This window comes from Marmota monax, unplaced genomic scaffold (genome assembly GCF_021218885.2).
Source record: "Marmota monax isolate L192 unplaced genomic scaffold, Marmota_monax_Labrador192_F-V1.1 WCK01_AAM20220418_F8-fsc00113, whole genome shotgun sequence".
NCBI classification, from domain to species: Eukaryota; Metazoa; Chordata; class Mammalia; order Rodentia; family Sciuridae; genus Marmota; species Marmota monax.
This window is the reverse complement of record NW_026694479.1, coordinates 4,329,664-4,342,804: the sequence shown is the minus strand read 5'-3', so window position 1 is coordinate 4,342,804 and position 13,141 is coordinate 4,329,664. Positions and strand designations below refer to the sequence as shown.

The window sequence follows — 13,141 nt, the reverse complement described above, 5'->3', positions numbered from 1 at the left end:
AAATGGACAATGGGCAAGTCATATCAGTATAGGTGACTTATGATAACTCTCTCAATCATATCAGTCTCTTGTAATTTTATCTTGCATAAACAGGAGTATAAATGGGAAAAAATTAAATTTTGAAATCAAATCTATTAACAAAAATAAACTCCAAGTGTATCCTAAAAATCATTAGATAAATTTATAATAACAAAAGGCTTATTAAGAAGTTTCAAATTAGGGCTGGGGCTGTAGATCAGTGGTATTTGCCTCGCATGTGTGAGGTGCTGGGTTTGAGCCTCAGCACCACATAAAAAAATAAATTTAATAAACAAGATATTGTGTGTCCATCTGCAACTAAAAAAATTTAAGAAAAATAAGTTTTAAATTAAAATCTATCATAAGTATAAGCAAATATGCTAAAATGGTTTAAAATATTATATTATTTATTTTAGCTTGACCCATTCAGTAGAGGCTTGTCAGAAAGTTTTAGGTCCCCATTTTTCTGCACATATCACTTAGATTTTTATATATTTTTTTGAATTAAAGAGTGACTCCTTTTTAAACCTTCAAGGAAATAGGGCACACCCACACAAACTAAGATTATTTTCTGTTTGTTTTTAGCTTCACTCTACATCTAACTACATTTAGGTCATGCTGTCTCAACTCAAACACTGTATTGACTTTATAAATCTTTTTCAAAAGTTTTCCACTAGTAATTTAATACAAGGTTTGTTGTTATCTCTGAAGGATTTATGGTGACAAGATGGTAGAGCTAAGGCAAATACAAGAAAAGCCATTCATTTGCAAAGAAGCGTGGAGATATTTCCTTAAGTCAGCATTTATTGTTTTATGGAATACTCACTTGCATGGTCTGTTTTGAAAAGGAAATATCAAAGGACTGTAGTCCAGTAACTTTGGTAATTCTGTGCATTCAAGTGCTACTAAGGGCCATAATGAGCATTAGTATCTAAAATAATTATGAATTCCTTCAATTAAACACTTTTATAAAATACAAAAGTATTTTTATGTATTTTTATATGTATTTGGCCCTAGAATTATTTTTTATAAGTTATAGCACCATAGGGAGCACATTTTATTTAGAAAATCTACCTAGAATGAGGGAACTCAACAGGACTGTTAATAAAGATCAAAGTGTCTTTCAAAGCAAAGGATCAATGAGTTAGATCCTTATCCTAAAACCACCAACTTGTTTCCTTTTGTCCAAATTCTATTCTGAAAAAAATGAATCCCTTTGATAATCTATATTTTCATCATTTAGAACCCCTACCTATTTTACTAATGGGAATGATGTCAGTCAGTCTTTGTTGCAGTCACATTTCCAAATTTTCACAAGGGAGTCACCTGAGTTTTCAGTTTTTCAGAAGGAGGTACCAGGCAAGAATAAGTGATTTATGGGACATGTAAACAGTTTGGCAGAAATACACCCATATTAAATTGCATAATCTTTTGAAATATGACAAAGATTAATGTCTCTAATATAAAAAGAGTTTCTACAAATGAATATGAAATAAGCCAAGAGTATAGCAAAAAAATATAAAAGCACAGAGTATAAGTAGACAATTTCCACAAAAGATAATACTAGTAGTCTACATATAAAAAGAAGTTTGCCTTCATTAGTGAACATGAATTACAAATTAGGGCAATCAGGAAATAGTGCTTTTTAAAAAAAAATCCATCAGATGGCCAATATAAAAGAGCATGCAAATCTACAGGTGATAAAAAATTAGGAAAAGTGGTACTATGAATTATAAAATTTTTTAATTATAATCTGTCAATCCCTAATAAAACAATAGGTTATATACCTTCTGATATAGCACATTCAACTCTGAAGGAACATTGTGTGTGTGTGTGTGTCTGTAAATTTATGAACTCCTCTGTAACTGAATTCTTCAACCTCTCACCTCCTGCCTTCTCCCCCTCATACACAGTCCCACCTGCTTGTCTCTGTTCTTTTACATAAAGTACCTGCCAGTTCAGCCATAATGGAGATGCAAATCTGGATTGGCTGTTGCTTTGAGTGACACTGGAGATGAGATTTTACTGCGATTGCTGCCAAGTTGCAAGTGCCACCAATCCATGTACACAGAGTACCCCAAAGTTCCCTCTCCTCACTATCCTTGTACCATGTTTTAATTTAGATGCCTGTGGCTTGAGGGGAGATAAGACAAAGTTCCCTCTGCCCCTTCCTGATTTGGTCTTTACTTGTCCAGGAAAACATTACCATACCTGGTTGAAACTTGGGTACTATATAAGTGTTTTGAAAATGCAGCTTGTTTATGACACATACTGCTCTCCAAATGCTCACAGGAGCTGCATGTCTGTCAAGAGAGTTTGTCTCTCAATGTCAGTATCATAACATGCCGAGATGAGTTGACTGGCCTCAATTCCTTCCATTCTCATGATAACTTCCCTCTCCAAATGCTTTATTGTTTTCTGCCATCTGGCTTGGATCTGCCACAATGCAGGCACCAGACATGTTTGTATAGCTTTACAATTCAATGGTAGGAAAGTGAGCAGGTAGAAGCTCTGTGTCCATAATCCTTTGCTCCCTGGACATTGCTCTACCTCTTGTGCAAATTCACAGGAGATTAATTTCCAGTCTCACCTCCATCTGAACCCTAGTGACCAAACTGGAAGAAAGCTAATCATATTGAGGGAAGACTTATAACCAACCAACTCTTGTCTATTGCCAGACCCTTGTCTAAGCAATGTCTTGGTGAAGTGATTCATGATTATAGAAATTTTCACACTGAGACTCTTATGACTTCTTTAGACAAAGATCAGGAAGTGATTGTGATTCTGCCCTTGTTTATCTAATCAAAGTGTCAAGTGAGCCACACATCTTCACTCTCTTCTGATGACCAGTTTCTTCTGCAGTCCACCTTGCTCATCAGGTTTGATTCCTGCCAAATTGTGTTCTTCACTGGCTCCTCTTCCTCTGCTTAGTTTCTAATTTAGAGTCCCCTGGAGTGAGCCTTCTATTTTTTTAAATATTTCCATAGGTGAGCTCATCCATATTCCTGGTGCTAATTCCCATCTTTATTTATTCATTTAAATATATTTCTATATCCCAGTTGTTCTCAGCCTGGAACAATTTTGTCCTCTGCCTTCATCCCCATTTAGCAATGTCTGGAGTCATTTTTGTTTGTTTGGGGGATATGCTACCATCCATTTGAAGGAGGAAAAGGAAGCCATGAAACGTCCTATAATGCCCACATGCATGAGACAGCACCCAAAACAAAGGAATATCTGAGCCTAACAGCCAGCAGTACTGAAGTTGAGAAACACTGCAGGCTGGACATGATGCCCTGTTCTAGACTGATCACATACAGTGTTACCACTTACATGCCTATGTGCGCCTCACACTTGTTAGGGATAAACTAAAATACAAATCCTTTGTCTCTTCCTCAATTACATTTTTTCCTTTCTCAATCCTAGCACAGTCTATTTTGCTTCCCTGAAATCCAGGAGTTATACTTAACTCCTATCTTCTCACACTTGCATATCCATTCAATCCGAAAAATTAATGAATTTTACCTCCATAATTAATTGTGGTGTCATCTATTTTTCTCCACTTCTGTCCCCCCTTGACCTCTTGCCTGAACTACTGCATAGCCTTTTACCTGCTCTTCTGACTCTCACCTTTAACACCTGCCTTTCACTCAGGTGGCCCCTGAGGATTTACCTGAAAAACATAAATTGGATCATATTACCCCTTCTCTCATATCCTGTTGTCAACCCTTTGCACTTAGAAAACGGTACTTGGCGTGTCCAAATCTGGCCCCAAGCCCATCCTGGAGACCTTATTCTCAAGCCTTCCCACTAAGAGCGGGATTTTCCTCACAGGTTTCAAGGATATTTTTCTCCTTTCAAGCTCTCACTCTTGTGCTTTCCTTCTTTCTGGAATGCTCTGCTGCCAGGTCTTCCCAGATTGACTGCCTCCTGTCATTCATTTTTATCTGAGATCAAGTGTCACATCTTCTGAGTGCACTTTCATAGCCACACACAATGAAATGGTGTCTGTCACCCACCAGCACTATCATGTCATCCTATTTGGTTGCATTCACAGCACCCAGGGCTGCTTTTTATTTGGTTGTCATTCTCAAGATGACAGAAGGAAGGCCAGTGATGACATCTTCCTCTGCTTCTCCTTATTCAACAAATATCAGTTAAATTAATGGTGGCTTTTAGCAATCCAAATAATTAGAAATGATGTGTCTGCCATTTGAAACATTGGTACTGTATCTGGGCCCAGAGGCAATCATTCTAAAGGTGAATTAAAAATATATTGGAAAATAGCAATCTTGTATGGATCTACTCAACATACTTGGAAGTTCTTCCAGAAGTTGCCCTTTTGAGCAAAAAGTACAAGATTTCCTCCATGCATGTCTCTCCTCTTGGAAACCTCTCATAGAATAAAACCTTATATTACCTAATACTTCAAATATTCCTTTTTAATTTCCAACTAGATTACAAATTGCTTAAGATTGAAGATTCTTGTTTATCTTTTCACCACTTATAGCATAGTTCAGGACTTCAAAGAGCCAAAGCCTTTCTGTATAGCACACATCCTTAAATTTTCTGCATATGCTGGGTGCAGTGGTACATGCCTGTGATCCCAGCAATTCAGAAGGTTGAGGCAGGAGGATCATGAGTTCAAAGTGAGCCTCAGCAATTTGGTGAGGTCCTAAGCAACTCAATGAGACCCTGTCTCTAAATAAAATATAAAATAGGGCTGGGGAATTTGCTCCCTATAGCCCCCCCAAAAAAATAATCTGCATATAGTCGCTAATATCTATTTGTTACTTTTATTCTTATGATCTGAATTTTTGCTGTATTCTGGATAATTAAAGTATTATGACCTTGCATGTTTAGCAAAACCTAAGTTTACATAAAAAATGTTACTTGATACTTCTGTAGAGAAGATCAGAAACAGATTCACTGAAATCATTATAAATCTAACACATATTGAAGGTTAATTATGTGCCAGTGTTTTAAAAGCTTTATATATTCTAACTCACATAATCCTCACACTAGCTTTATAAGATAGTGGCTATAATTTCCCTCCTTTTATATTTTAAGAAAGCACAACAGAAAGAGATAGGCAGTTCATCAAAGATCACACTATGGTGAGCACTGATATGTTTTAAATCCCAGCAATGTGACTTTCCAGACAGTACTTTTAACATCTAGCTATTTGCTTTTGATAAACACTATGCAAATGATTTTAAGGGCCTTTATACCATTAAAGTAACAAAATCCTTTCTATCTAAATACAACTTTTTAAAATTCCACAAGCTGCCATATACCCTACACAATTAAATGTGTCCCAACCCTTCACTAATTTCAGTGATAAATAATATTTCTGCTTTGTGGTGTGCATGACAAATTCTTTCTTTTTATCCTCTAGGAAAACACAAGAATTTAAATGAATACTCTAACAAATCTCTGCATTCTACAGTGGGGGGAAGGTGAAAAATCAGGAAAATAAATTACTCAGACAATATATTTTGGCAGTGTAAAGGTCCATTTCTAGCAAGGAGCAAAATAGACATTATACGACATGCTTTTGTTTGAGATAATCTTTTAATTTTGGTGATGATTAACAATCCAAATAAATCAATATGAACACAATTTAAGAATAAAAAGATAGCAAAAAAAGCCCTTTAATTGTCTTTTCTATCAAAAGGAATACATTTGTTATTTATAACTACAAAGAACCATGCTAATTTTCAGAAAAGACTTAAGATTCAATATATTCAGCAGCAATGGATTCACATAACAACCATGAACTGCACAAATAAAAATCTACATTAAAAGAACATTAGAGGCCAGACTAAAACAGAGAGAAATGAAAAACTTGAAAGTGAATGTCTTTCTAGGTAACCAATTCAACTTCAAGGGCCATCTGTTCTCTTTTAATGCCTCGCATCCACTGTCCTCTACCAATGTAGTCGTGGTCATGGTTTCTGGTCCCCTAATTAAGTAAAATCAATGTGGAATGGTAGGGCAGGGCCACATAACCACTTGCACTTCGTATTTTGACAAGGTATTTGCTTGTCAATGATTAAGTTTCAAAAGAATTCTTCACCAAGATGAGTTAATATGGTTTCTTTATAGATTTCTGCCTTAAAAAAAAACAAAAATAACTAAACCATAACTTCATCATTACCTATTTCAGGTAATGAAAAGGATAGATATCATCACTGCTTTACAAAGGCAGTAACTGTGGTATAAAGGCAAAAATATAATAAGGTACAAAGTCAGTTCTGTAAGAAAGGAGGTTGAAGTCAAGTAAGTTGGAGTAAAATCCTTCTTCTACCACATGGTAGGTGTACTACCTTGAGGCAGCAAGCCTAATATCTTTGGGTTAATTTCATCAATTATAAAATGAGAGTAGTGTATTATATCAAAGTGTTGAGCCAGTTATTGAGTTTTTTTTTTTTGCTGACCTTCAAAAATCTAAAGCTTAAAAGTATGAAAACAAATTCATCTCTTTCCCTTGTTTTATACTCCTCTTATTTTTCTTATGATCATTAATTTGGCAAATTGTTCTTTACTCCTTCAAGCCAAACTCAGAAAAATATTCTACAATTCTCCCTTCTCAGATCATTCCAACCATATATCAATTATGTTTTTTAAATACTTTGGGAATCATTCCCTTTCTTTGTATTCATATTGCCATTCTGTCAGCTTAATACTTTTATATTCCAGTTATGGATTAGTGCAAAATTTTCTTTACAATTCTGTTTACCTATGTCTGTTTCCACCATATTGCTAACCTGAAATATTATATCAGGTTTCATTTAAAAATCCTTTATGTTTTTTAAGTTAAAAATGGTGAAACATCTTAACAAAACATAATGATATGGACACGTTAGTATTATATTCTTTATTGTCTTTATCTTTAGGCTTCCACCAAATTAGCCAAAGATTACTATCTGGCAACATTTCCCCATGTCTTTGGCCTATTGTGTACATTTTCCACTGACTAAAACCAACTCTTTAAAAATCACACTTTCACTTCAACCCCCAAAGGAAAAAAATAATTTCCTTGCACATCCAATAGTGCATGTCCAACACACACAGACACACACACACACACATACACACTTATAAAAGGAGATGAACACAACTAGAATACTAAGCATTTAATAAGGAAGACATCCCACTTCAATGACCCTAATATCCATATACTCAGTTTTTTATTTTCTTACTTTTCCATCTGTAGAGAAACATCATTTGAATGCTGTGCCTCTGCAGGGAATGGTCGTTTACTGATTTTTTGTGTTTTTTTTTTTTTTCCATTCCAATTGTGTTCATGACTAACACTCAAATATTCTCAGAGGTCTTTTGCTGATTTGGTTGTCTAGGGGTACAAAGCTCTTTAAGGTGCTGACACCACTTCTATTCTACTGTTCTTTTATTTAGACCATCAATAATCCATTCTCTACTGTCCTGATATCTAGACCATCATCAAGTGCATTTTTGTGTAGGGGTAAATATTAACTGCTGATATACTTAGTTGGAAATAAGCTGAAGAATGTGAATGTGTTGATGGAGAAAGAGAAATTGTTAGAGGTTGGGAAATATCATCCCTGGCTTACCAAGAAAGGAGCCCAGATATCAATTAATTGATGGCTTTGGTTTAGGCTGTGGTCCAGCTGTTCATACCATTATTAGTTTGTGGCATGCTGTTTTGATTTTCCTTGGAGATGTTTAGGGCATTTTTTATTATAGTTATTTAGTGCAGAGAAAGAGCAATAAAGATATTTCACTTTAACTTTGTTTGTATGACATGTTATGTGAGTAACCATAAGCTTTCAAAGCTTATCAGCTGCTTGAATATTGTCCTCTTAAAGTTGGGCAGCTTCAAGTTTAAATGATAACTTTTCCTCCGCAGAGTGGTAAACCATATGCACTGGTTTGCTCAGACCAGTCCTGGATCACATTTATTGTACTAACATCCCATCTGCTTCCTGCCTTCTTTTATGTCTCAAAAGTCTCCCGGTTTGGACAATGAATATTATGTTTTCTCTATCAATACTGGACCTAAGCAGAGGTCAAAACTTTTGTCTACAATGCTTGAAAAGGAAAAACTGAGCAAAAGACAATTACTAGCTTGCAGAAGAGACACAGTTTAGGATTTGAAAAAAAGAAATATGTGAGATATAAAAGTTGGGTCAAAAGTTATAAGAAGGCATTTTCATGGTTCTTGTTTGCTGAGGGTCCCAAGCCTGAGATGGGAAAGAGGAAGGTTAATTTCAGGAATAAAAGACAGGCCAGTGCTCCTTGGTATAATGGGTGATAAGAGTGCTGGGAGAAATTAATCTAAAGAATTCAGCAATGTCCTCAACAACAAATATTGCAGGCAACATCAAGGATGTTCAAGTTCATTTTATGAGCAATAAAAAAAGTCAAAATACTGGAACTAGATTATATCTGCTTCTTATAAAAATGAGAAATATTGTAATATCTATGTGGATAATAGATTAGGGTTGAGATTGGGTGCATGAACAATAAGAAAATTATGTAGACCTCTTAATAAGCTAAATGATAACAATTATTTAAGGCTGTGGAAATTTAGCCATAATGCTGGTAGTAGAGGAAAGTAAGCTGTTTATTTGCTTTTTTCAATAACTCTTTTTTTTTCAAGAATGAACAGGACTAAAACTTGAGAATATTTTTTTTTTGGTTCTGATTGCTTCTGTTAAATCAAAGAGATATTTAGAACCATCTATAGACTGATAAATATTTACATTAATTGTTTCATTGACTCTTAATCAGTTTTTTGCTTGGTTGCTGAGAGGACACTATCTGGAAGGGAATTTGGCCTGAAGTTTGCACAGGGTAAACTAATGCATGTTGAGAGAACTGTGCACCAGGAGCAAAAGGTCAGCAAGCAGCAGAGGTGATACAAAGGAGCCAGGAGAATCACAGGATGGTCATTCCATCCATCTCTGAGCACACCCCCCCTTTCTAAATCTTATTAGACAGTCAGTCTAGGACTTAGAGTGAGAAGCAATTTTGCTGTCCTAACAATTTAACACTCAAGTGAACTCAGATGAATTTACAAGAAAACCTACCTCCGTTTACAAATTAGAATCTGAATGATATCAAGTTTGCAAGAATTTGGATCTTACTTGCTCTGAAGATAAAATAAAACTAGGTTAAATTAAAAAGCAACTCTATAAACAACAACAAAACAGAATGGCAGCATTTGTGATATATGTAGGCAGTTGAAAAATTGCACATGTGTAGTTTTACATATGCAAACAAGTAGCCTTCCTAAAGAAATTATACTAGATATTTTTTGGTTTTGATTTCTGAGAACAACAATTCAAATTTTATGGAAAGAAAGCATCAACTCTTTCTCTTCCCAGTTCCCCAGCGTATCACTCCTTTGCCTCTGATTAAGATTGAATAGTGTGTTCATTCAGCAGTTTGTATGAGGCACAGTGTTTGGTGCATATTACCTAGATCTGTGACTGTACCTATGTCATTGCAGTGAGAGTTGTGAGGTATTGTAAATAAAAATCTCTCTGACTTTAATGCAGTTCTGTGAAAAGTATATAAAAAAGTCAAATAACTAATGAACTACTTGAAAAGAGTGCATTTGATATTAATAACTTCTACCTGGTGGTATTTTATTTTTATTTTGTAGAAATGAAATCCTCAACATCTAACCCTTAGAGTTTCTGATATGGTTGTCAATTCGCATGCTTCTCATTATTCTCAGTGAGTGGATTATGCTCAAATATACACCCATGACCTGGATAATGTGCCCTGTAATTTCTGTTTTTGCTCTCAGACATGAAACTCATTAGCTTTTGTGGTTTCAGTGCACATGAATTGAACAGAAATGCATTTAATTATACAACTAAGGAGGTGATTTTCATTTTGGGGAGAAAAGAAAGTAAATGAGACCAGGAAAGATTTTTTTTCCCTTTAAGTTGGCCTGTAATTATGATAAATATAACAATGCATCATTCTTCATAATATTTACTGAATAACAATAAATATGTTTTATTTTAACAGGCCATTTGCCTCCAGAAGCATGTTTTCCTTTTAAAAGGTAAGTGCCTTTTAAGACATATTTTATAAAATTATCATAGTTTCTGATTTATAGCTTTGAAGAGCTTATTAATTTTAAAGCCGTGAGTCTGACAGCTGTGTTGTTCAAAGGCGAGGATATATAGTATTAATTATCTTAAGCCCCAGATTATCGTTCATGGTGCTGACATTACGTATAAAGGACAGACAGGCACATTTTTCTATTTTAGTAAGAATAATTAATTAACCTGGTGATTTTAAAAAGAAATATCCATTGAAGTAAGATACAGAGAACATAGCTCAGTTTGATTGCATTTGTTTCAGTTATGGATTATTTGGATAATTTTCATGGAAATTACCAGCAAGGCCCCAGTTTTGTGTTGTGTTTTCTTTATTATTTGGTTGCCTCGAATCAGAGGAATACCTGAGGCATTTCAAAAGTTAAAAGTTGTTGTCTCTTCAGATTATTACTTACCGAGGTGGCTGTATATTCTTTACTTGCGTATATATCTGTCTTTTCAAATTGAGTAATAGATTGGTTTCAACCTTGAGGTGATTTGTAACGTTTACTCAACTTAGTATTTAAATTCCCAAGAAGTTCATCAGTTTTTATGAGAGTGTTTTTGACTGTATTATGTACCAAGAAATAACCAAATTATGGGTTTCCGCAACTTTCCTTTCCCTTGTTGAAACATGAGGGGGCCATCACTGTGCCTGGCACAGAGTGTTTGTTGTTCTAAAAAGCCATGGTGATGTCTTCAGAAGACACCCTTCAACAGCTTTCCTGGGAAACACCAATCTTTGTGACTGCTCTCATTTCCAACTCTTACTGGTTATATTTGTTGAAGGAATACCACCACTTTTTTATTTTTATACCCATGGATCCTGTAGCAAGAAAGACTCATTGTCCTGAGAGCCTTGGAACCCTGTTTTGGTTGTAATAACAGAGCAACCCTATGTGTAATAATGTTGATAAGATCAGTGTATTCATAACTTATAATGCTTTCCACCTAATTGCTGTTCACATACATGGTCATATTTCCTTGACCAGGTAATGTTGGTATGTTAGCATGGTGTATAATAATATGCTAACCATCACATCAAGTTATATAGTTAGCAAAGATGTACAGTTTTCTGGCACTTGGAAATTTCAAATCAACACTGTTGCTTCTAAGATCTCTGTACTGTTATAGCAGAGGACAATAAAACTATTTTGTAAGTGACCGAGAGGTATTTTTAAAAGCACAAACCAGATTTTTGCCATGTCATACTGTATTAGCTATGGGAGAATTACAACAGAGTTCTTTTTTTTACTCTTTGATTATGTAAATATATGACTAGCAGTTATGACAGCTAGTGTTCAGACTACATTGCACAAGAAAAATCAAGGAAAGTAAAAATTTAATTATCCATTTCCCAACTTATTCCCCCTATATACTAATGATGTAATGAATATTCATTCTTAAAGGAAAGAAGGGAAATGAAGAAACACTTTTAGCATCTTTTCAACAGTCTTGCAAAATAGATATTAGTATGGTCAATTTGAAAACTGATGAAAATGTCTCCAAGAGATTAAATAACTTATCTAGGGTCATATATCAATGTATTTTGCTAAACTCTATACAAAGATGCTAAATCCTGCTGATGGTGTCCATGTATACACCCAGAAGATTGACCTATAGGCATTTTATGAACACAGCCAACTCTCATTTTAGTAACTCTTTATGTATCTTAAATGCTTCTTTCCTTTCTGTTTTTTCTTCAGTGTCTCTACTCAGACTATCTGGGATCCAGAGACCTATGAACTTGAAGCCTTTGAAACTTGAAATCTAGCATCTGTTAATCTTCATCTAGGAATGCATCTCCCCCTTGTAATCCTTTCTCTTTAAATTCTGCTGTTTAGTTAAATAGTTAAATAGCGGAAAATGGCTCGGAATTTTTCCTGAGTAATATTTACATTTTTAAAAATTAATTAATTTATGTATTTATTCTAATTTGTTTATATAGGACAGCAGAATGCATTTCAATTTATTGTACACATACAGAGCACAATTTTTCATGTCTGGTTGTACACAAAGTAGAGTTATACCATTCGTGTCTTCATACATGTACTTAGGGTAGGGTAATGATGCCCATCTCCTTCCACAGTCTTTCCTACTCTCTCACCCCTCCTTTTTGCCCTATCTAAAGTTTCCTCCCATGCCTCCCCGACCTCATCCCCATTATGGATCAGCATCCTCATATCAGAGAAAACATTCTGCATTGTTTGGGATTGGATTACTTCACTTAGTATAATCATATTCTCCAACCTCATCTGTTTACTAGCAAATGCCATGATTTTATTCTATTTTAATACTGAGTGATATTTCACTGTGTATATATACCACAGTTTCTTTATCCACTGGGCGTCTAAGTTGGTAACTTACCCCAAATGCAAGGAAATGCGATGATCACTTTGGCATTGGGAATAATTTGAGGCCCAATGTCTTTCCCGGGTGTCCCTATAAAAGTAGGGTTGCTTCTTTTTCACACTTCCTATAAAACTTCTACATGCATATAGGACTTCACATTCATATTCTCTTCTCTTCTCCACCTCTCTATTACTACAGAGAAAAACATTTCAAACAGGCAGAGATTGATACACAGTCTTCTGAAAATTCTAAACATATTATCAATTTTAAATCTCCTCTATGTTTTCCAACTTTTATTTTACTTTATTTTCATTTCCTTTGAAACTTTAAGAATAGGTTTGGCTTTTAATCCTGTTTTACTTATCATAAATTTTCTTACATCTTAGTCAAACAATTCTGTTCAGGTTGAAACGAATAATTTTTTCTGTATTTCTGAATAGGACAACAGAAAGGGATGACTTGGCCAAAGCAAACATGAGGTTAATTCTAGGACTTCTGTTACTCAATCCAGCCCAAGTACACCAACAGTATTCTAAAATGTGAAAGAAAATTATGTGTTATTTTCTTTCTGATGATTTATTCTTACATATGGAAATATGACAGAGAAAAACCAAACAAAATGTACTGCACGTGGTAATGTGACTCAGCAATTCAATATGCCAGACTCTCACCAG

General features: G+C 34.9%; 1 protein-coding gene across 14 annotated transcripts in view; it reads left to right on the top strand.

The window, feature by feature from the left end:
* Positions 1-13,141, top strand: part of Tenm3 (teneurin transmembrane protein 3) — a 2,500,614-nt gene that overhangs the window by 412,076 nt on the left and 2,075,397 nt on the right. For all 14 annotated transcript variants that reach the window (XM_058571207.1, XM_058571205.1, XM_058571204.1 and 11 more), the window contains exon 4: positions 10,042-10,078. The gene's annotated coding sequence lies outside the window, so the exon portion shown is untranslated. The remainder of the gene's footprint in view (positions 1-10,041; positions 10,079-13,141) is intronic.